The sequence below is a fragment of the Schistocerca nitens genome, chromosome 6 (genome assembly GCF_023898315.1).
Source record: "Schistocerca nitens isolate TAMUIC-IGC-003100 chromosome 6, iqSchNite1.1, whole genome shotgun sequence".
NCBI lineage: Eukaryota > Metazoa > Arthropoda > Insecta > Orthoptera > Acrididae > Schistocerca > Schistocerca nitens.
This window is the reverse complement of record NC_064619.1, coordinates 635,762,054-635,786,462: the sequence shown is the minus strand read 5'-3', so window position 1 is coordinate 635,786,462 and position 24,409 is coordinate 635,762,054.

Genomic DNA, 24,409 nt, shown 5'->3' with positions numbered 1-24,409 from the left:
CCCCTACTTGCGTTTTTCCCCTACTTGCGTTTTTCCCCTACTTGCGTTTTTCCCCTACTTGCGTTTCTCCCACATTTGTGCATTTCTCCCAAATTTTGCGAACCCACAATGTTTCAGACTGTCCTACCAGCCGATACTTTCCACTTGTCACATTGTGCCACAAACTTGTCATCTCACATATTTATGTCTTTCCCATATTTGCGTTTTTCCCATAATTGCGTTTTTCCCATATTTGCGTTTTACCCATATTTGCCTTTTTCCCATATTTGCCTTTTTCCCATATTTGCCTTTTTCCCATATTTGGGTTTTTTCCCATATTTGGGTTTTTTCCCATATTTGGGTTTTTTCCCATATTTGGGTTTTTTCCCATATTTGGGTTTCTTCCCATATTTGGGTTTCTTCCCATATTTGGGTTTTTTCCCATATTTGCGTTTTTTCCCATATTTGCGTTTTTTCCCATATTTGGGTTTTTTCCCACATTTGCGTTTTTCCCACATTTGTGCGTTTCTCACATATTTTGCGAACCCATAATGCTTCAGACTGTCCTACCAACCGATCCTTTCCTCTTGTCACATTGTGTGTGTATCCCACACTCGCTTCTTTCCTATATTTGCGTTTTTTCCCATATTTACGATTTTTGCCATACTTGCGTTTTTTCCCATATTTGCTTTTTTTCCCATATTTGCGTTTTTTCCCATATTTGCGTTTTTTCCCATATTTGCGTATTTTCCCATATTTGCGTTTTTCCCATATTTGTGTTTTTCCCATATTTACGTTTTTCCCATATTTGCGTTTTTCCCATATTTGCGTTTTTCCCATATTTGCGATTTTCCCATATTTGCGATTTTCCCATATTAGCGTTTTTCCCATATTTGCGATTTTCCCATATTTGCGTTTTTCCCATATTTGCGTTTTTCCCATATTTGCGTTTTTCCCATATTTGCGTTTTTCCCATATTTGCGTTTTTCCGATATTTGCGTTTATCCCGTATTTGCGTTTATCCCGTATTTGCGTTTATCCCGTATTTGCGTTTTTCCCGTATTTGCGTTTTTCCCGTATTTGCGTTTTTCCCGTATGTGCGTTTTTCCCGTTTGTGCGTTTTTCCCGTATGTGCGTTTTTCCCGTATGTGCGTTTTTCCCGTATGTGCGTTTTTCCCGTATGTGCGTTTTTCCCGTATGTGCGTTTTTCCCATGTTTGCGTTTTTCCCATGTTTGCGTTTTTCCCATGTTTGCGTTTTTCCCATATTTGCGTTTTTCCCATATTTGCGTTTTTCCCATATTTGCGTTTTTCCCATATTTGCGTTTTTCCCATATTTGCGTTTTTCCCATATTTGCGTTTTTCCCATATTTGCGTTTTTCCCATATTTGCGTTTTCCCATATTTGCGTTTTTCCCATATTTGCGTTTTTCCCATATTTGCGTTTTTCCCATATTTGCGTTTTTCCCATATTTGCGTTTTTCCCATATTTGCGTTTTCCCATATTTGCGTTTTTCCCATATTTGCGTTTTTCCCATATTTGCGTTTTTCCCATATTTGCGTTTTTCCCATATTTGCGTTCTTCCCATATTTGCGTTTTTCCCATATTTGCGTTTTTCCCATATTTGCGTTTTTCCCATATTTGCGTTTTTCCCATATTTGCGTTTTTCCCATATTTGCGTTTCGCCCATATTTCGTGAACCCTGTATGCTTCAGACCATGTCCTACCAACCTGTTGTTTCCTCTTGTCAAGTTGTGCCACAGGTTTCCCTTCTCCCACATTTGCATTTTTCCTACATTTGCGTTTTTCCCACATTTGCGTTTTCCCCACATTTGTGTTTTTTTCCACATTTGTGTTTTTTTCCACATTTGCGTTTCTCTCACATTTGCGTTTCTCTCACATTTACGTTTCTCTCACATTTGTGCGTTTCTCTCATATTTGTGCGTTTCTCTCACATTTGTGCGTTTCTCTCACATTTGTGCGTTTCTCTCACATTTGTGCGTTTCTCCCACATATCCGTTTCTCCCACATATCCGTTTCCGCCACATATCCGTTTCTCCCACATATCCGTTTCTCCCACATATCCGTTTCTCCCACATATCCGTTTCTCCCACATTTGCGTTTCTCCCACATTTGCGTTTCTCCCACATTTGCGTTTCTCCAACATTTGCTTATCTCCCACATTTGCGTTTCTCCCACATTTGCGTTTCTCCCACATTTGCGTTTCTCACACATTTGCGTTTCCCACACATTTGCGTTTCCCACACATTTGTGTTTCCCACACATTTGTGTTTCCCACACATTAGCGTTTCCCACACATTAGCGTTTCCCACACATTAGCGTTTCCCACACATTAGCGTTTCCCACACATTTGCGTTTCCCACACATTTGCGTTTCCCACACATTTGTGTTTCCCACACATTAGCGTTTCCCACACATTAGCGTTTCCCACACATTAGCGTTTCCCACACATTAGCGTTTCCCACACATTTGCGTTTCTCACACATTTGCGTTTCTCACACATTTGTGCGTTTCTCCCAAATTTTACGGACCCATAATGCTTCAGACTGTCCTACCAACCGATACTTTCCTCTTGTCAAGTTGTGCCACAAATTTGTCATCTCACATATTTGCGTTTTTCCGATATTTGCGTTTTCCCGATATTTGCGTTTATCCCGTATTTGCGTTTTTCCCGTATTTGCATTTTTCCTGTATGTGCGTTTTTCCCGTATGTGCGTTTTTCCCGTATGTGCGTTTTTCCTGTATGTGCGTTTTTCCCCTATGTGCGTTTTTCCCGTATGTGCGTTTTTCCCATGTTTGCGTTTTTCCCATGATTGCGTTTTTCCCATGATTGCGTTTTTCCCATGATTGCGTTTTGCCCAAGATTGCCTTTTTCCCATGATTGCCTTTTTCCCATGATTGCCTTTTTCCCATATGTGCGTTTTTCCCATATATGCGTTTTTCCCATATGTGCGTTTTTCCCATATATGCGTTTTTCCCATATATGCGTTTTTCCCATATATGCGTTTTTCCCATATATGCGTTTTTCCCATATATGCCTTTTTCCCATATATGCCTTTTTCCCATATATGCCTTTTTCCCATATATGCCTTTTTCCCATATATGCCTTTTTCCCATTTATGCCCTTTTCCCATATATGCCTTTTTCCCATATATGCCTTTTTCCCATATTTGCGTTTTTCCCATATTTGCGTTTTTCCCATATTTGCGTTTTTCCCATATTTGCGTTTTTCCCATATTTGCGTTTTTCCCATATTTGCGTTTTTCCCATATTTGCGTTTTTCCCATATTTGCGTTCTTCCCATATTTGCGTTTTTCCCATATTTGCGTTTTTCCCATACTTGCGTTTTTCCCATACTTGCGTTTTTCCGATATTTGCGTTTTTCCCATATTTGCGTTTTTCCCATATTTGCGTTTTTCCCATATTTGCGTTTTTCCCATATTTGCGTTTTTCCCATATTTGCGTTTTTCCCATATTTGCGTTTTTCCCATATTTGCGTTTTTCCCATATTTGCGATTTTCCCATATTTGCGTTTTTCCCATATTTGCGTTTTTCCCATATTTGCGTTTTTCCCCTATTTGCGTTTTTCCCATATTTGCGTTTTTCCCATATTTGCGATTTTCCCATATTTGCGTTTTTGCCATATTTGCGTTTTTGCCATATTTGCGTTTTTCCCATATTTGCGTTTTTCCCATATTTGCGTTTTTCCCATATTTGCGTTTTTCCCATATTTGCGTTTTTCCCATATTTGCGTTTTTCCCATATTTGCGTTTTTCCCATATTTGCGTTTTTCCCATATTTGCGTTTCGCCCATATTTCGTGAACCCTGTATGTTTCAGACCATGTCCTACCAACCTGTTGTTTCCTCTTGTCAAGTTGTGCCACAGGTTTCCCTTCTCCCACATTTGCGTTTTTCCTACATTTGCGTTTTTCCCACATTTGCGTTTTCCCCACATTTGTGTTTTTTTCCACATTTGTGTTTTTTTCCACATTTGCGTTTTTCCCACATTTGCGTTTTTCCCACATTTGCGTTTCTCTCACATTTACGTTTCTCTCACATTTACGTTTCTCTCACATTTCTGCGTTTCTCTCACATTTGTGCGTTTCTCTCACATTTGTGCGTTTCTCCCACATATCCGTTTCTCCCACATATCCGTTTCTCCCACATATCCGTTTCTCCCACATATCCGTTTCTCCCACATTTGCGTTTCTCCCACATTTGCGTTTCTCCCACATTTGCGTTTCTCCCACATTTGCGTTTCTCACACATTTGCGTTTCTCACACATTTGCGTTTCCCACACATTACCTTTTCCCACACATTAGCGTCTCCCACACATTAGCGTCTCCCACACATTTGCGTTTCTCACACATTTGTGCGTTTCTCCCAAATTTTACGAACCCATAATGCTTCAGACTGTCCTACCAACCGATACTTTCATCTTGTCAAGTTGTGCCACAAATTTGTCATCTCACATATTTGCGTTTTTCCGATATTTGCGTTTTTCCAATATTTGCCTTTATCCCGTAATTGCGTTTATCCCGTATTTGCGTTTTTCCCGTATTTGCGTTTTTCCCGTATTTGCGTTTTTCCCGTATTTGCGTTTTTCCCGTATGTGCGTTTTTCCCGTATGTGCGTTTTTCCCGTATGTGCGTTTTTCCCGTATGTGCGTTTTTCCCGTATGTGCGTTTTTCCCGTTTGTGCGTTTTTCCCATGTTTGCGTTTTTCCCATGTTTGCGTTTTTCCCATGTTTGCGTTTTTCCCATGATTGCGTTTTTCCCATGATTGCCTTTTTCCCATGATTGCCTTTTTCCCATGATTGCCTTTTTCCCATGATTGCCTTTTTCTCATGATTGCCTTTTTCCCATGATTGCCTTTTTCCCATGATAGCCTTTTTCCCATGATTGCCTTTTTCCCATGATTGCCTTTTTCCCATGATTGCCTTTTTCCCATGATTGCGTTTTTCCCATATGTGCGTTTTTCCCATATGTGCGTTTTTCCCATATTTGCGTTTTTCCCATATATGCGTTTTTCCCATATATGCGTTTTTCCCATATATGCGTTTTTCCCATATATGCGTTTTTCCCATATTTGCCTTTTTCCCATATTTGCCTTTTTCCCATATTTGCGTTTTTCCCATATTTGCGTTTTTCCCATATTTGCGTTTTTCCCATATTTGCGTTTTTCCCATATTTGCGTTTTTCCCATATTTGCGTTTTTCCCATATTTGCGTTTTTCCCATATTTGCGTTTTTCCCATATTTGCGTTTTTCCTATATTTGCGTTTTTCCCATATTTGCGTTTTTCCCATATTTGCGTTTTTCCCATATTTGCGTTTTTCCCATATTTGCGTTTTTCCAATATTTGCGTTTTTCCCATATTTGCGTTTCGCCCATATTTCGTGAACCCTGTATGTTTCAGACCATGTCCTACCAACCTGTTGTTTCCTCTTGTCAAGTTGTGCCACAGGTTTCCCTTCTCCCACATTTGCGTTTTTCCTACATTTGCGTTTTTCCCACAATTGCGTTTTCCCCACATTTGTGTTTTTTTCCACATTTGTTTTTTTCCACATTTGCGTTTTCCCCTCATTTGCGTTTTTCCCACATTTGCGTTTTTCAAACATTTGCGTTTCTCTCACATTTACGTTTCTCTCACATTTACGTTTCTCTCACATTTGTGCGTTTCTCTCACATTTGTGCGTTTCTCTCACATTTGTGCGTTTCTCTCACATTTGTGCGTTTCTCTCACATTTGTGCGTTTCTCTCACATTTGTGCGTTTCTCTCACATTTGTGCGTTTCTCTCACATTTGTGCATTTCTCCCACATATCCGTTTCTCCCACATATCCGTTTCCCCCACATATCCGTTTCTCCCACATATCCGTTTCTCCCACATGTCCGTTTCTCCCACATGTCCGTTTCTCCCACATTTGTGTTTCTCCCACATTTGCGTTTCTCCCACATTTGCGTTTCCCACACATTTGCGTTCCCACACATTTGCGTTCCCACACATTTGCGTTTCCCACACATTTGCGTTTCCCACACATTAGCGTTTCCCACACATTAGCGTTTCCCACACATTAGCGTTTCCCACACATTAGCGTTTCCCACACATTAGCGTTTCCCACACATTAGCGTTTCCCACACATTAGCGTTTCCCACACATTAGCGTTTCCCACACATTAGCGTTTCCCACACATTAGCGTTTCCCACACATTAGCGTTTCCCACACATTAGCGTTTCCCACACATTAGCGTTTCCCACACATTAGCGTTTCCCACACATTTGCGTTTCTCACACATTTGTGCGTTTCTCCCAAATTTTACGAACCCATAATGCTTCAGACTGTCCTACCAACCGATACTTTCCTCTTGTCAAGTTGTGCCACAAATTTGTCATCTCACATATTTGCGTTTTCCCGATATTTGCGTTTTTCCAATATTTGCGTTTATCCCGTATTTGCGTTTATCCCGTATTTGCGTTTATCCCGTATTTGCGTTTATCCCGTATGTGCGTTTTTCCCGTATGTGCGTTTTTCCCGTATGTGCGTTTTTCCCGTATGTGCGTTTTTCCCATATGTGCGTTTTTCCCGTATGTGCGTTTTTCCCGTATGTGCGTTTTTCCCATGTTTGCGTTTTTCCCATGTTTGCGTTTTTCCCATGTTTGCGTTTTTCCCATGATTGCGTTTTTCCCATGATTGCCTTTTTCCCATGATTGCGTTTTTCCCATGATTGCCTTTTTCCCATGATTGCCTTTTTCCCATGATTGCCTTTTTCCCATATGTGCGTTTTTCCCATATGTGCGTTTTTCCCATATGTGCGTTTTTCCTATAAATGCGTTTTTCCCATATATGCGTTTTTCCCATATTTGCGTTTTTCCCATATTTGCGTTTTTCCAATATTTGCGTTTTTCCAATATTTGCGTTTTTCCCATATTTGCGTTTTTCCCATATTTGCGTTTTTCCCATATTTGCGTTTTTCACATATTTGCGTTTTTCCCATATTTGCGTTTTTCCCATATTTGCGTTTTTCCCATATTTGCGTTTTTCCCATATTTGCGTTTTTCCCATATTTGCGTTTTTCCCATATTTGCGTTTTCCCCATATTTGCGTTTTTCCCATATTTGCGTTTTTCCCATATTTGCGTGTTTCCCATATTTGCGTTTTTCCCATATTTGCGTTTTTCCCATATTTGCGTTCTTTCCATATTTGCGTTTTTCCCATATTTGCGTTTTTCCCATATTTGCGTTTCGCCCATATTTCGTGAACCCTGTATGTTTCAGACCATGTCCTACCAACCTGTTGTTTCCTCTTGTCAAGTTGTGCCACAGGTTTCCCTTCTCCCACATTTGAGTATTTCTTACATTTGCGTTTTTCCCACATTTGCGTTTTCCCCACATTTGTGTTTTTTTCCACATTTGTTTTTTTCCACATTTGCGTTTTTCCCACATTTGCGTTTTTCCCACATTTGCGTTTCTCTCACATTTACGTTTCTCTCACATTTACGATTCTCTCACATTTGTGCGTTTCTCTCACATTTGTGAGTTTCTCTCACATTTGTGCGTTTCTCTCACATTTGTGCGTTTCTCTCACATTTGTGCGTTTCTCTCACATTTGTGCGTTTCTCCCACATATCCGTTTCTCCCACATATCCGTTTCTCCCACATATCCGTTTCCCCCACATATCCGTTTCCCCCACATATCCGTTTCTCCCACATGTCCGTTTCTCCCACATGTCCGTTTCTCCCACATGTCCGTTTCTCCCACATTTGCGTTTCTCCCACATTTGCGTTTCTCCCACATTTGCGTTTCCCACACATTTGCGTTTCCCACACATTTGCGTTTCCCACACATTTGCGTTTCCCACACATTTGCGTTTCCCACACATTTGCGTTTCCCACACATTTGCGTTTCCCACACATTTGCGTTTCCCACACATTAGCGTTTCCCACACATTAGCGTTTCCCACACATTAGCGTTTCCCACACATTAGCGTTTCCCACACATTAGCGTTTCCCACACATTAGCGTTTCCCACACATTAGCGTTTCCCACACATTAGCGTTTCCCACACATTAGCGTTTCCCACACATTTGCGTTTCTCACACATTTGTGCGTTTCTCCCAAATTTTACGAACCCATAATGCTTCAGACTGTCCTACCAACCGATACTTTCCTCTTGTCAAGTTGTGCCACAAATTTGTCATCTCACATATTTGCGTTTTTCCGATATTTGCGTTTTTCCAATATTTGCGTTTATCCCGTATTTGCGTTTATCCCGTATTTGCGTTTTTCCCGTATTTGCGTTTTTCCCGTATTTGCATTTTTCCCGTATGTGCGTTTTTCCCGTATGTGCGTTTTTCCCGTATGTGCGTTTTTCCCGTATGTGCGTTTTTCCCGTATGTGCGTTTTTCCCGTATGTGCGTTTTTCCCGTATGTGCCTTTTTCCCGTATGTGCGTTTTTCCCGTATGTGCGTTTTTCCCATGTTTGCGTTTTTCCCATGTTTGCGTTTTTCCCATGATTGCCTTTTTCCCATGATTGCCTTTTTCCCATGATTGCCTTTTTCCCCTGATTGCCTTTTTCCCATGATTGCCTTTTTCCCATGATTGCCTTTTTCCCATGATTGCGTTTTTCCCATATGTGCGTTTTTCCCATATGTGCGTTTTTCCCATATATGCGTTTTTCCCATATATGCGTTTTTCCCATATATGCGTTTTTCCCATATATGCGTTTTTCCCATATATGCGTTTTTCCCATATTTGCCTTTTTCCCATATTTGCCTATTTCCCATATTTGCGTTTTTCTCATATTTGCGTTTTTCCCATATTTGCGTTTTTCCCATATTTGCGTTTTTCCCATATTTGCGTTTTTCCCATATTTGCGTTTTTCCCATATTTGCGTTCTTCCCATATTTGCGTTCTTCCCATATTTGCGTTTTTCCCATATTTGCGTTTTTCCCATATTTGCGTTTTTCCCATATTTGCGTTTTTCCCATATTTGCGTTTTTCCCATATTTGCGTTTTTCCCATATTTGCGTTTTTCCCATATTTGCGTTTTTCCCATATTTGCGTTTTTCCCATATTTGCGTTTTTCCCATATTTGCGTTTCGCCCACATTTCGTGAACCCTGTATGCTTCAGACCATGTCCTACCAACCTGTTGTTTCCTCTTGTCAAGTTGTGCCACAGGTCTCCCTTCTCCCACATTTGCGTTTTTCCTACATTTGCGCTTTTCCCACATTTGCGTTTTCCCCATATTTGTGTTTTTTTCCACATTTGCGTTTTTCCCACAATTGCGTTTTTCCCACATTTGTCCGTTTCTCTCACATTTGCGTTTCTCTCACATTTACGTTTCTCTCACATTTACGTTTCTCTCACATTTACCTTTCTCTCACATTTACGTTTCTCTCACATTTGTGCGTTTCTCTCACATTTGTGCGTTTCTCTCACATTTGTGCGTTTCTCTCACATTTGTGCGTTTCTCTCACATTTATGCGTTTCTCTCACATTTGTGCATTTCTCTCACATTTGTGCGTTTCTCCCACATATCCGTTTCTCCCACATATCCGTTTCTCCCACATATCCGTTTCTCCCACATATCCGTTTCTCCCACATATCCGTTTCTCCCACATATCCGTTTCTCCCACATATCCGTTTCTCCCACATATCCGTTTCTCCCACATATCCGTTTCTCCCACATATCCGTTTCTCCCACATATCCGTTTCTCCCACATATCCGTTTCTCCCACATATCCGTTTCCCCCACATAGCCGTTTCTCCCACATATCCGTTTCTCGCACATATCCGTTTCTCCCACATATCCGTTTCTCCCACATATCCGTTTCTCCCACATTTGCTTTTCTGCCACATTTGCGTTTCTCACACATTTTCGTTTCTCACACATTTGCGTTTCCCACACATTAGCGTTTCCCACACATTAGCGTTTCCCACACATTAGCGTTTCCCACACATTAGCGTTTCCCACACATTAGCGTTTCCCACACATTAGCGTTTCCCACACATTAGCGTTTCCCACACATTAGCGTTTCCCACACATTAGCGTTTCCCACACATTAGCGTTTCCCACACATTAGCGTTTCCCACACATTAGCGTTTCCCACACATTTGCGTTTCCCACACATTTGCGTTTCTCACACATTTGTGCGTTTCTCCCAAATTTTACGAACCCATAATGCTTCAGACTGTCCTACCAACCGATACTTTCCTCTTGTCAAGTTGTGCCACAAATTTGTCATCTCACATATTTGCGTTTTTCCCATATTTGCGTTTTTCCCATATTTGCGTTTTTCCCATATTTGTGTCTTTCCCATATTTGCGTTTTTCCCATATTTGCGTTTTCCCATATTTGCGTTTTTCCCATATTTGCGTTTTTCCCATATTTGCGTTTTTCCCATATTTGCGTTTTTCCCATATTTGCGTTTTTCCCATATTTGCATTGTTCCCATATTTGCGTTGTTCCCATATTTGCGTTGTTCCCATATTTGTGTTGTTCCCATATTTGCGTTGTTCCCATATTTGGGCTGTTCCCATATTTGCGTTGTTCCCATATTTGCGTTTTTCCCATATTTGCGTTTTTCCCATATTTGCGTTTTTCCCATATTTGCGTTTTTCCCATATTTGCGTTTTTCCCATATTTGCGTTTTTCCCATATTTGCGTTTTTCCCATATTTGCGTTTTTCCCATATTTGCGTTTTTCCCATATTTGCGTTTTTCCCATATGTGCGTTTTTCCCATATGTGCGTTTTTCCCATATTTGCGTTTTTCCCATATTTGCGTTTTTCCCATATTTGCGTTTTTCCCATATTTGCGTTTTTCCCATATTTGCGTTTTTCCCATATTTGCGTTTTTCCCATATTTGCGTTTTTCCCATATTTGCGTTTTTCCCATATTTGCGTTTTTCCCATATTTGCGTTTTTCCCATATTTGCGTTTCGCCCATATTTCGTGAACCCTGTATGTTTCAGACCATGTCCTACCAACCTGTTGTTTCCTCTTGTCAAGTTGTGCCACAGGTTTCCCTTCTCCCACATTTGCGTTTTTCCCACATTTGCGTTTTTCCCACATTTGCGGTTTTCCCACATTTGCGTTTTTCCCACATTTGCGTTTTTCCCACATTTGCGTTTTTCCCACATTTGCGTTTTTCCCACATTTGCGTTTTTCCCACATTTGCGTTTTTTTCCACATTTGCGTTTTTCCCACATTTGTCCGTTTTTCCCACATTTGTCCGTTTCTCTCACATTTGCGTTTCCCTCACATTTGTGCGTTTCTCACATTTGTGCATTTCTCTCACATTTGTGCGTTTCTCTCACTTTTGTGCGTTTCTCCCACATATCTGTTTCTCCCACATATCCGTTTCTCCCACATATCCGTTTCTCCCACATATCCGTTTCTCCCACATATCCGTTTCTCCCACATATCCGTTTCTCACACATTTGCGTTTCTCACACATTTGTGCATTTCTCACACATTTGTGCGTTTCTCCCATATTTTGCGAACCCATAATGCTTCAGACTGTCCTACCAACCGATACTTTCCTCTTGTCAAGTTGTGCCACAAATTTGTCATCTCACATATTTGCGTTTTTCCCATATTTGCGTTTTTCACATATTTGCGTTTTTCCCATATTTGCGTTTTTCCCATATTTGCGTTTTTCCATATTTGCGTTTTTCCCATTTTTGCGTTTTTCCCATATTTGCGTTTTTCCCATATTTGCGTTTTTCCCATATTTGCGTTTTTCCCCATATTTGCATTTTTCCCATATTTGCATTTTACCCATATTTGCGTTTTACCCATATTTGCGTTTTACCCATATTTGCGTTTTACCCATATTTGCGTTTTACCCATATTTGCGTTTTACCCATATTTGCGTTTTACCCATATTTGCGTTTTACCCATATTTGCATTTTTCCCATATTTGCGTTTTTCCCATATATGTGTTTTTTCCCATATATGTGTATTTTCCCATATATGTGTATTTTCCCATATATGTGTTTTTTCCCATATATGTGTTTTTCCCATATACGCGTTTTTTCCGATATTTGCGTTTTTTCCCATATATGTGTTTTTCCCATATACGCGTTTTTTCACATATTTGCGTTTTTTCCATATTTCCGTTAGTCCCATATTTTGTGAACCCATGATACTTCAGATTATGTCCTACCAACCGATCCTTTCCTCTTGTCACATTGTGTGTCTTACCCACACTCGCTTCTTTCCCATATTTGCGTTTTTCCCATATTTGCATTTTTCCCATATTTGCGTTTTTCCCATATTTGCGTTTTTCCCATATTTGCGTTTTTCCCATATTTGCGTTTTTCCCATATTTGCGTTTTTCCCATATTTGCGTTTCGCCCATATTTCGTGAAACCTCTATGCTTCAGACCATGTCCTACCAACCTGTTCTTTCCTCTTGTCAAGTTGTGCCACAGGTTTCCCTTCTCCTACTTTAGCGTTTTTTCCCACATTTGAATTTTTCCCGCATTTGTGTTCTTTTCACATTTGTGTTTTCCCACATTTGTGTTTTTCCCACATTTGTGTTTTTCCCACATTTGTGTTTTTCCCACATTTGTGTTTCTCCCACATTTGTGTTTTTCCCACATTTGCGTTTTTTTTGCCACATTTGCGTTTTTCCCACATTTGCGTTTGTCCCACATTTGCGTTTGCCCCACATTTGCGTTTGTCCCACATTAGCGTTTTTCCCTCATTTGCGTTTTTCCCACATTTGCGTTTTTCCCACATTTGCGTTTTTCCCACATTTGCGTTTTTCCCACATTCGCGTTTTTCCCATATTTGCGTTTTTCCCACATTTGTGTTTCTCCCACATTTGTGTTTTTCCCACATTAGCGTTTTTTTGCCACATTTGCGTTTTTCCCACATTTGCGTTTGTCCCACATTTGCGTTTGCCCCACATTTGCGTTTGTCCCACATTAGCGTTTTTCCCTCATTTGCGTTTTTCCCACATTTGCGTTTTTGCCACATTTGCGTTTTTCCCACATTTGCGTTTTTCCCACATTCGCGTTTTTCCCACATTTGCGTTTTTCCCACATTTGCGTTTTTCCCACATTTGCGTTTTTCCCACATTTGCGTTTTTCCCACATTTGCGTTTTTCCCACATTTGCGTTTTTCCCACGTTTGTGCGTTTTTCCCATGTTTGGGCGTTTTTCCCATTTTTTGCAAACCCATGATGCTTTCCACTGATCTACCAACCAATTCTTTCCTCTTGTCACGTTGTGCCACAAATTTGTCATCTCACATATTTATGTTTTTCCCATATTTGCGTTTTTCCCATATTTGCGTTTTTCCCATATTTGCGTTTTTCCCATATTTGCGTTTTTCCCATATTTGCGTTTTTCCTTAATTTGCGTTTTTCCCATATTTGCCTTTTTCCCATATTTGCCTTTTTCCCATATTTGCCTTTTTTCCCATTTTTGCGTTTTTCCCAGTTTTGCGTTTTTTCCCATATGTGCGTCTTTCCCATATTTGCCTTTTTCCCATATTTGCCTTTTTCGCATATTTGCCTTTTTCGCATATTTGCCTTTTTCCCATATTTGCCTTTTTCCCATATTTGCCTTTTTCCCATATTTGCCTTTTTCCCATATTTGCCTTTTTCCCATATTTGCCTTTTTTCCCATTTTTGCGTTTTTCCCATTTTTGCGTTTTTCCCAGTTTTGCGTTTTTTCCCATATGTGCGTTTTTTCCCATATCGCGTTTTTCCCATATGTGCGTTTTTTCCCATATGTGCGTTTTCTCCCATATGTGCGTTTTTTCCCATTTGTGCGTTTTTTCCCATATGTGCGTTTTTTCCCATATGTGCGATTTTTCCATTATGTGCGTTTTTTCCCATATGTGCGTTTTTTCCCATATGTGCGTTTTTTCCCACATTTGCGTTTTTCCCATATTTGCGTTTTTTCCATATTTCCGTTACTCCATATTTTGTGTACCCATCATGCTTCAGATTATGCCCTACCAATCGATCTTTTCCTCTTGTCACGTTGTGTCTTTCCCACACTCGCTTTTTCCCATATTTGCGTTCTTCCCATATTTGCGTTTTTCCCACAGTTGTGCGTTTTTCCCACGTTTGTGCGTTTTTTCCATATTTGTAAGTTTTTTCCATATTTGGGCGTTTTTCCCATATTTGTGCGTTTTTTCCATATTTGGGCGTTTTGCCCATATTTGGGCGTTTTTCCCATATTTGGGCGTTTTTTCCATATTTGGGCGTTTTTCCCATATTTTGCAAACCCATGATGCTTTACACTGATCTACCAACCAATTCTTTCCTCTAGTCAAGTTGTGCCACAAATTTGGCATCTCACATATTTGTGTTTTTCCCATACTTGCGTTTTCCCCGTAATTGCGTTTTTCCCGCACTTGCGTTTTTCCCGCACTTGCGTTTTTCCCGCACTTGCGTTTTTCCCGCACTTGCGTTTTTCCCGCACTTGCGTTTTCCCCGTAATTGCGTTCTTCCCGTACTTGTGTTCTTCCCCTACTTGTTTTCTTCCCCTAATTGCGTTCTTCCCCTACTTGCGTTTTTTCCCTACTTGCGTTTTTTCCCTACTTGCGTTTTTTCCCTACTTGCGTTTTTCCCCTACTTGCGTTTCTCCCCCAGTTGTGCGTTTCTCCCCCAGTTGTGCGTTTCTCCCACATTTGTGCGTTTCTCCCACATTTGTGCGTTTCTCCCACATTTGTGCATTTCTCCCACATTTGTGCGTTTCTCCCAAATTTTGCGAACCCACAATGCTTCAGACTGTCCTACCAGCCGATACTTTCCTCTTGTCACGTTGTGCCACAAATTTGTCATCTCACATATTTATGTCTTTCCCATATTTGCGTTTTTCCCATATTTGCGTTTTTCCAATATTTGCGTTTTTCCCATATTTGCGTTTTTCCCATATTTGCGTTTTACCCATATTTGCCTTTTTCCCATATTTGTCTTTTTCCCATATTTGGGTTTTTTCCCATATTTGGGTTTTTTCCCATATGTGGGTTTTTCCCATATTTGGGTTTTTTCCCATATTTGGGTTTCTTCCCATATTTGCGTTTTTTCCCATATTTGCGTTATTCCCATATTTGCGTTTTTCCCATATTTGCGTTTTTCCCATATTTGCGTCATTCCCATATTTGCGTCTTTCCCATATTTGCGTCATTCCCATATTTGCGTCATTCCCATATTTGCGTCATTCCCATATTTGCGTCATTCCCATATTTGCGTCATTCCCATATTTGCGTCATTCCCATATTTTCGTTTTTTCCCATATTTTCGTTTTTTCCCATATTTGCGTTTTTTCCCATATTTGCATTTTTTCCCATATTTGCGTTTTTTCCCATATTTGCGTTTTTTCCCATATTTGCTTTTTCCCATATTTGCTTTTTCCCATATTTGCTTTTTTCCCATATTTGCGTTTTTTCCCATATTTGCGTTTTTTCCATATTTCCGTTAGTCCCATATTTTGTGAACCCATGATGCTTCAGATTATGTCCTACCAACCGATCCTTTCCTCTTGTCACATTGTGTGTGTTTCCCACACTCGCTTCTTTCCCATATTTGCGTTTTTTCCCATATTTGCTTTTTTTCCCATATTTGCTTTTTTTTTTTTTGCTTTTTTTCCCATATTTGCGTTTTTTCCCATATTTGCGTTTTTCCCATATTTGCGTTTGCCCCACATTTGCGTTTGTCCCACATTAGCGTTTTTCCCTCATTTGCGTTTTTCCCACATTTGCGTTTTTCCCACATTTGCGTTTTTCCCACATTTGCGTTTTTCCCACATTCGCGTTTTTCCCATATTTGCGTTTTTCCCACATTTGTGTTTCTCCCACATTTGTGTTTTTCCCACATTAGCGTTTTTTTGCCACATTTGCGTTTTTCCCACATTTGCGTTTGTCCCACATTTGCGTTTGCCCCACATTTGCGTTTGTCCCACATTAGCGTTTTTCCCTCATTTGCGTTTTTCCCACATTTGCGTTTTTGCCACATTTGCGTTTTTCCCACATTTGCGTTTTTCCCACATTCGCGTTTTTCCCACATTTGCGTTTTTCCCACATTTGCGTTTTTCCCACATTTGCGTTTTTCCCACATTTGCGTTTTTCCCACATTTGCGTTTTTCCCACGTTTGTGCGTTTTTCCCATGTTTGGGCGTTTTTCCCATTTTTTGCAAACCCATGATGCTTTCCACTGATCTACCAACCAATTCTTTCCTCTTGTCACGTTGTGCCACAAATTTGTCATCTCACATATTTATGTTTTTCCCATATTTGCGTTTTTCCCATATTTGCGTTTTTCCCATATTTGCGTTTTTCCCATATTTGCGTTTTTCCCATATTTGCGTTTTTCCTTAATTTGCGTTTTTCCCATATTTGCCTTTTTCCCATATTTGCCTTTTTCCCATATTTGCCTTTTTTCCCATTTTTGCGTTTTTCCCAGTTTTGCGTTTTTTCCCATATGTGCGTCTTTCCCATATTTGCCTTTTTCCCATATTTGCCTTTTTCGCATATTTGCCTTTTTCGCATATTTGCCTTTTTCCCATATTTGCCTTTTTCCCATATTTGCCTTTTTCCCATATTTGCCTTTTTCCCATATTTGCCTTTTTCCCATATTTGCCTTTTTTCCCATTTTTGCGTTTTTCCCATTTTTGCGTTTTTCCCAGTTTTGCGTTTTTTCCCATATGTGCGTTTTTTCCCATATCGCGTTTTTCCCATATGTGCGTTTTTTCCCATATGTGCGTTTTCTCCCATATGTGCGTTTTTTCCCATTTGTGCGTTTTTTCCCATATGTGCGTTTTTTCCCATATGTGCGATTTTTCCATTATGTGCGTTTTTTCCCATATGTGCGTTTTTTCCCATATGTGCGTTTTTTCCCACATTTGCGTTTTTCCCATATTTGCGTTTTTTCCATATTTCCGTTACTCCATATTTTGTGTACCCATCATGCTTCAGATTATGCCCTACCAATCGATCTTTTCCTCTTGTCACGTTGTGTCTTTCCCACACTCGCTTTTTCCCATATTTGCGTTCTTCCCATATTTGCGTTTTTCCCACAGTTGTGCGTTTTTCCCACGTTTGTGCGTTTTTTCCATATTTGTAAGTTTTTTCCATATTTGGGCGTTTTTCCCATATTTGTGCGTTTTTTCCATATTTGGGCGTTTTGCCCATATTTGGGCGTTTTTCCCATATTTGGGCGTTTTTTCCATATTTGGGCGTTTTTCCCATATTTTGCAAACCCATGATGCTTTACACTGATCTACCAACCAATTCTTTCCTCTAGTCAAGTTGTGCCACAAATTTGGCATCTCACATATTTGTGTTTTTCCCATACTTGCGTTTTCCCCGTAATTGCGTTTTTCCCGCACTTGCGTTTTTCCCGCACTTGCGTTTTTCCCGCACTTGCGTTTTTCCCGCACTTGCGTTTTTCCCGCACTTGCGTTTTCCCCGTAATTGCGTTCTTCCCGTACTTGTGTTCTTCCCCTACTTGTTTTCTTCCCCTAATTGCGTTCTTCCCCTACTTGCGTTTTTTCCCTACTTGCGTTTTTTCCCTACTTGCGTTTTTTCCCTACTTGCGTTTTTCCCCTACTTGCGTTTCTCCCCCAGTTGTGCGTTTCTCCCCCAGTTGTGCGTTTCTCCCACATTTGTGCGTTTCTCCCACATTTGTGCGTTTCTCCCACATTTGTGCATTTCTCCCACATTTGTGCGTTTCTCCCAAATTTTGCGAACCCACAATGCTTCAGACTGTCCTACCAGCCGATACTTTCCTCTTGTCACGTTGTGCCACAAATTTGTCATCTCACATATTTATGTCTTTCCCATATTTGCGTTTTTCCCATATTTGCGTTTTTCCAATATTTGCGTTTTTCCCATATTTGCGTTTTTCCCATATTTGCGTTTTACCCATATTTGCCTTTTTCCCATATTTGTCTTTTTCCCATATTTGGGTTTTTTCCCATATTTGGGTTTTTTCCCATATGTGGGTTTTTCCCATATTTGGGTTTTTTCCCATATTTGGGTTTCTTCCCATATTTGCGTTTTTTCCCATATTTGCGTTATTCCCATATTTGCGTTTTTCCCATATTTGCGTTTTTCCCATATTTGCGTCATTCCCATATTTGCGTCTTTCCCATATTTGCGTCATTCCCATATTTGCGTCATTCCCATATTTGCGTCATTCCCATATTTGCGTCATTCCCATATTTGCGTCATTCCCATATTTGCGTCATTCCCATATTTTCGTTTTTTCCCATATTTTCGTTTTTTCCCATATTTGCGTTTTTTCCCATATTTGCATTTTTTCCCATATTTGCGTTTTTTCCCATATTTGCGTTTTTTCCCATATTTGCTTTTTCCCATATTTGCTTTTTCCCATATTTGCTTTTTTCCCATATTTGCGTTTTTTCCCATATTTGCGTTTTTTCCATATTTCCGTTAGTCCCATATTTTGTGAACCCATGATGCTTCAGATTATGTCCTACCAACCGATCCTTTCCTCTTGTCACATTGTGTGTGTTTCCCACACTCGCTTCTTTCCCATATTTGCGTTTTTTCCCATATTTGCTTTTTTTCCCATATTTGCTTTTTTTTTTTTGCTTTTTTTCCCATATTTGCGTTTTTTCCCATATTTGCGTTTTTCCCATATTTGCGTTTTTCCCATATTTGTGTTTTTCCCATATTTGCGTTTTTCCCATATTTGCGTTTTTCCCATATTTGCGTTTTTCCCATATTTGCGTTTTTCCCATATTTGCGATTTTCCCATATTTGCGATTTTCCCATATTTGCGATTTCCCCATATTTGCGATTTTCCCATATTTGCGATTTTCCCATATTTGCGTTTTTCCCATATTTGCGTTTTTCCCATATTTGCGTTTTTCCGATATTTGCGTTTTTCCGATATTTGCGTTTATCCCGTATTTGCGTTTTTCCCGTATGTGCGTTTTTCCCGTATGTGCGTTTTTCCCGTATGTGCGTTTTTCCCGTATGTGCGGTTTTCCCGTATGTGCGTTTTTCCCGTATGTGCGTTTTTCCCGTATGTGCGTTTTTCCCGTATGTGCGTTTTTCCCGTATGTGCGTTTTTCCCGTATGTGCGTTTTTCCCGTATGTGCGTTTTTCCCGTATGTGCGTTTTACCTCTATCTGCGTTTCCCATATGTGCGTTTTTCCCATATGTGCGTTTTTCCCATATGTGCGTTTTTCCCATATGTGCGTTTTTCCCTTATATGCGTTTTTCCCATATATGCGTTTTTCCCATATATGCGTTTTTCCCATATATGCGTTTTTCCCATATATGCGTTTTTCCCATATATGCGTTTTTCCCATATTTGCGTTTTTCCCTTAATTGCGTTTTTCCCATATTTGCGTTTTTCCCATATTTGCGTTTTTCCGATATTTGCGTTTTCCCAAATTTGCGTTTTTCCCATATTTGCCTTTTTCCCATATTTGCGTTTTTCCCATATTTGCGTTTTTCCCATATTTGCGCTTTTCCCACGTTTGTGCGTTTTTCCCACGTTTGTGCGTTTTTCCCACGTTTGTGCGTTTTTCCCACGTTTGTGCGTTTTTCCCACGTTTGTGCGTTTTTCCCACGTTTGTGCGTTTTTCCCACGTTTGTGCGTTTTTCCCACAGTTGTGCGTAATTTCCACATTTGGGCGTTTTTCCCATATTTGGGCGTTTTTCCCATATTTGGGCGTTTTTCCCATATTTGGGCGTTTTTCCCAAATTTGGGCGTTTTTCCCATATTTGGGCGTTTTTTCCATATTTGGGCGTTTTTCCCATATTTGGGCGTTTTTCCCATATTTTGCAAACCCATGATGCTTTACACTGATCTACCAACCAATTCTTTTCTCTAGTCAAGTTGTGCCACAAATTTGGCATCTCACATATTTGTGTTTTTCCCATACTCTGTTTTCCCCGTAATATCGTTTTTCCCGCACTTGCGTTTTTCCTGCACTTGCGTTTTTCCCGCACTTGCGTTTTTCCCGCACTTGCGTTTTTCCCGCACTTGCGCTTTTCCAGCACTTGCGTTTTCCCCGTAATTGCGTTCTTCCCCTACTTGCGTTTTACCCCTACTTGCGTTTTTCCCCTACTCTCGTTTTTCCCCTACTCGCGTTTTTCCCCTACTTGCGTTTTTCCCCTACTTGCGTTTTTCCCCTACTTGCGTTTTTCACATACTTGCGTTTTTCCCATACTTGCGTTTCTCCCACATTTGTGCGTTTCTCCCGAATTTGTGCGTTTCTCCCGAATTTGTGCGTTTCTCCCAAATTTGTGCGTTTCTCCCACATTTGTGCGTTTCCCCCACATTTGTGCGTTTCTCCCATATTTTGCTAACCCACAATGCTTCAGACTGTTCTACCAGCCGATACTTTCCTCTTGTCACGTTGTGCCACAAATTTGTCATCTCACATATTCATGTCTTTCCCATATTTGCGTTTTTCGCATATTTGCGTTTTTCCCATATTTGCGTTTTACCCATATTTGCGTTTTACCCATATTTGCCTTTATCCCATATTTGCCTTTTTCCCATATTTGCCTTTTTTCCCATATTTGGGTTTTTTCCCATATTTGGGTTTTTTCCCATATTTGGGTTTTTTCCCATATTTGGGTTTCTTCCCATATTTGCGTTTCTTCCCATATTTGCGTTTTTTCCCATATTTGCGTTTTTTCCCATATTTGCGTTTTTTCCCATATTTCCGTTTTTTCCATATTTCCGTTAGACCCATATTTTGTGAACCCATGATGCTTCAGATTATGTCCTACCAACCGATCCTTTCCTCTTGTCACATTGTGTGTGTTTCCCACACTCGCTTCTTTCCCATATTTGCGTTTTTTCCCATATTTGCGTTTTTTCCCATATTTGCTTTTTTTCCCATATTTGCTTTTTTTCCCATATTTGCGTTTTTTCCCATATTTGCTTTTTTTCCCATATTCGCTTTTTTCCCATATTTGCGTTTTTTTCCAATATTTGCGTTTTTTCCCATATTTGTGTTTTTCCCATATTTGTGTTTTTCCCATATTTCCGTTTTTCCCATATTTGCGTTTTTCCCATATTTGCGTTTTTCCCATATTTGCGTTTTTCCCATATTTGCGTTTTTCCCATATTTGCGTTTTTCCCATATTTGCGTTTTTCCCATATTTGCGTTTTCCCATATTTGCGTTTTTCCCATATTTGCGTTTTTCCCATATTTGAGTTTTTTCCCATATTTGCGTTTTTTCCCATATTTGCTTTTCTTTCCCATATTTGCTTTTTCCCCATATTTGCGTTTTTTCCTATATTTGCGTTTTTTCCCATATTTGCATTTTTCCCATATTTGCGTTTTTTCCCATATTTGCGTTTTTTCCCATATTTGCGTTTTTCCGATATTTGCGTTTATCCCGTAGTTGCGTTTATCCTGTAGTTGCGTTTTTCCCGTATGTGCGTTTTTCCCGTATGTGCGTTTTTCCCGTATGTGCGTTTTTCCCGTATGTGCGTTTTTCCCGTATGTGCGTTTTTCCCGTATGTGCGTCTTTCCCGTATATGTTGAAAGGTGGCTACACTGAGCCACATCGCCAGAGATCGCTAGAGAGCATTGTTCCGCCGCCTCCACGGACAGTCATTATTGAGATGTCGTAGTGGGCAGTGCTTGTCCAGGACTCGTAGTAGTCAGTTCGTGTTGAGATGTGCTAGTAGGGAGTGCTTGCTGAGATGTGATACTGAAAAATTCTTGTTGAGATGTTGTAATAGCGAGTCGGTGTGGAGATATATTGTAATAATTTGAGTGCTTGTCATCAATATATGAAGGTAACGAAACTTGATTTATTTTTCATTATTTCCATGTTTTAAATAATGCGTCATTACAGGTTCAGTCAACAAAGCATCTGGCTTGTGTTCTTGGATTAGAGTGTAATTGTGGTTCTCTTGTGTAATTATGGTATTTTTATTTCCTTTAATTAATTCAGTATAAATGTTATTTAAAAATTCTTGTGTTGTTGAAGAAGAACCGTGCCAGATGCGTACGTTGAGTCACACTCCCACACACAGAACAGTTACTCTTGTGCTTGTTGTTGCGTTGGTTTTATAGTTGCTGGGGACTTAATTAATTAATTGTGTTAATGAAAGTTTCCATTTCATTCATTGTTATTGTTCAATGCAGTAAGATTGCGTAATAATACGAGTCAGGGCCAACCGTTTACGAGACTTCGTAATCGGACAGACAGCTGCTAAAGCAAGAAATCAAAATCATTTTCATTACATTTAATTAAGCCCCCATGCAATGTGTTTTTCCCGTATATGTGTTTTTCCCATATTTGCGTTTTTCCCATATTTGCGTTTTTCCCATATTTGCGTTTTTCCCATATTTGCGTTTTTTCCCATATTTGCGTTTTTTCCCATATTTGCGTTTTTTCCCATATTTGCGTTTTTTCCCATATTTGCGTTTTTTCCCATATTTGCGTTTTTTCCCATATTTGCGTTTTTTCCCATATTTGCGTTTTTTCCCATATTTGCGTTTTTTCCCATATTTGCGTTTTTTCCCATATTTGCGTTTTTCCCATATTTGCGTTTTTTCCCATATTTGTGTTTTTTCCCATATTTCCGTTAGTCCCATATTTTGTGAACCCATGATGCTTCAGATTATGTCCTACCAACCGATCCTTTCCTCTTCTCACATTGTGTGTGTTTCCCACACTCGCTTCTTTCCCATATTTGCGTTTTTTCCCATATATGCGTTTTTTCCCATATTTGCTTTTTTTCCCATATTTGCTTTTTTCCCATATTTGCGTTTTTTTCCAATATTTGCGTTTTTTCCAATATTTGCGTTTTTTCCAATATTTGCGTTTTTTCCCTTATTTGCGTTTTTCCCATATTTGTGTTTTTCCCATATTTGTGTTTTTCCCATATTTGCGTTTTTCCCATATTTGCGTTTTTCCCAAATTTGCGTTTTTCCCAAATTTGCGTTTTTCCCATATTTGCGTTTTTCCCATATTTGCGTTTTTCCCATATTTGCGTTTTTCCCATATTTGCGTTTTTCCCATATTTGCGTTTTTCCCATATTTGCGTTTTTCCCATATTTGCGTTTTTCCCATATTTGCGTTTTTCCCATATTTGCGTTTTTCCCATATTTGGGTTTTTTCCCATATTTGCGTTTTTTCCATATTTGGGTTTTTTCCCATATTTGCGTTTTTTCCCATATTTGTTTTTTTCCCATATTTGCTTTTTCCCCATATTTGCGTTTTTTCCCATATTTGCGGTTTTTTCCATATTTGCGTTTTTTCCCATATTTGCGTTTTTCCGATATTTGCGTTTATCCCGTAGTTGCGTTTTTCCCGTAGTGCGTTTTTCCCGTATGTGCGTTTTTCCCGTATGTGCGTTTTTCCCGTATGTGCGTTTTTCCCGTATGTGCGTTTTTCCCGTATGTGCGTTTTTCCCGTATGTGCGTTTTTCCCATATGTGCGTTTTTCCCATATATGTGTTTTTCCCATATTTGCGTTTTTCCCATATTTGCGTTTTTCCCATATTTGCGTTTTTCCCATATTTTCGTTTATCCCATATTTGCGTTTATACCATATTTGGGTTTTTCCCATATTTGCGTCATTCCCATATTTGCGTCATTCCCATATTTGCGTCATTCCCATATTTGCGTCATTCCCATATTTGCGTCATTCCCATATTTGCGTCATTCCCATATTTGCGTCATTCCCATATTTGCGTCATTCCCATATTTGCGTCATTCCCATATTTGCGTCATTCCCATATTTGCGTTTTTCCCATATTTGCGTTTTTCCCATATTTGCGTTTTTCCCATATTTGCGTTTTTCCCATATTTGCGTTTTTCCCATATTTGCGTTTTTCCCATATTTGCGTTTTTCCCATATTTCGTGAACCCTGTATGCTTCAGACCATGTCCTACCAACCTGTTGTTTCCTCTTGTCAAGTTCTGCCATAGGTTTCCCTTCTCCCACATTGGCGTTTTTCCTACATTAGCGCTTTTCCCACATTTGCGTTTTTCCCACATTTGCGTCATTCCCATATTTGCGTCATTCCCATATTTGCGTCATTCCCATATTTGCGTCATTCCCATATTTGCGTCATTCCGATTTTTGCGTCATTCCCATATTTGCGTCATTCCCATATTTGCGTCATTCCCATATTTGCGTCATTCCCATATTTGCGTCATTCCTATATTTGCGTCATTCCCATATTTGCGTTTTCCCATATTTGCGTTTTTTCCATATTTGCGTTTTTCCCATATTTGCGTTTTTCCCATATTTGCGTTTTTCCCATATTTGCGTTTTTCCCATATTTGCGTTTTTCCCATATTTTCGTTTCGCCCATATTTCGTGAACCCTGTATGCTTCAGACCATGTCCTACCAACCTGTTGTTTCCTCTTGTCAAATTGTGCCACAGGTTTCCCTTCTCCCACATTTGCGTTTTTCCTACATTTGCGCTT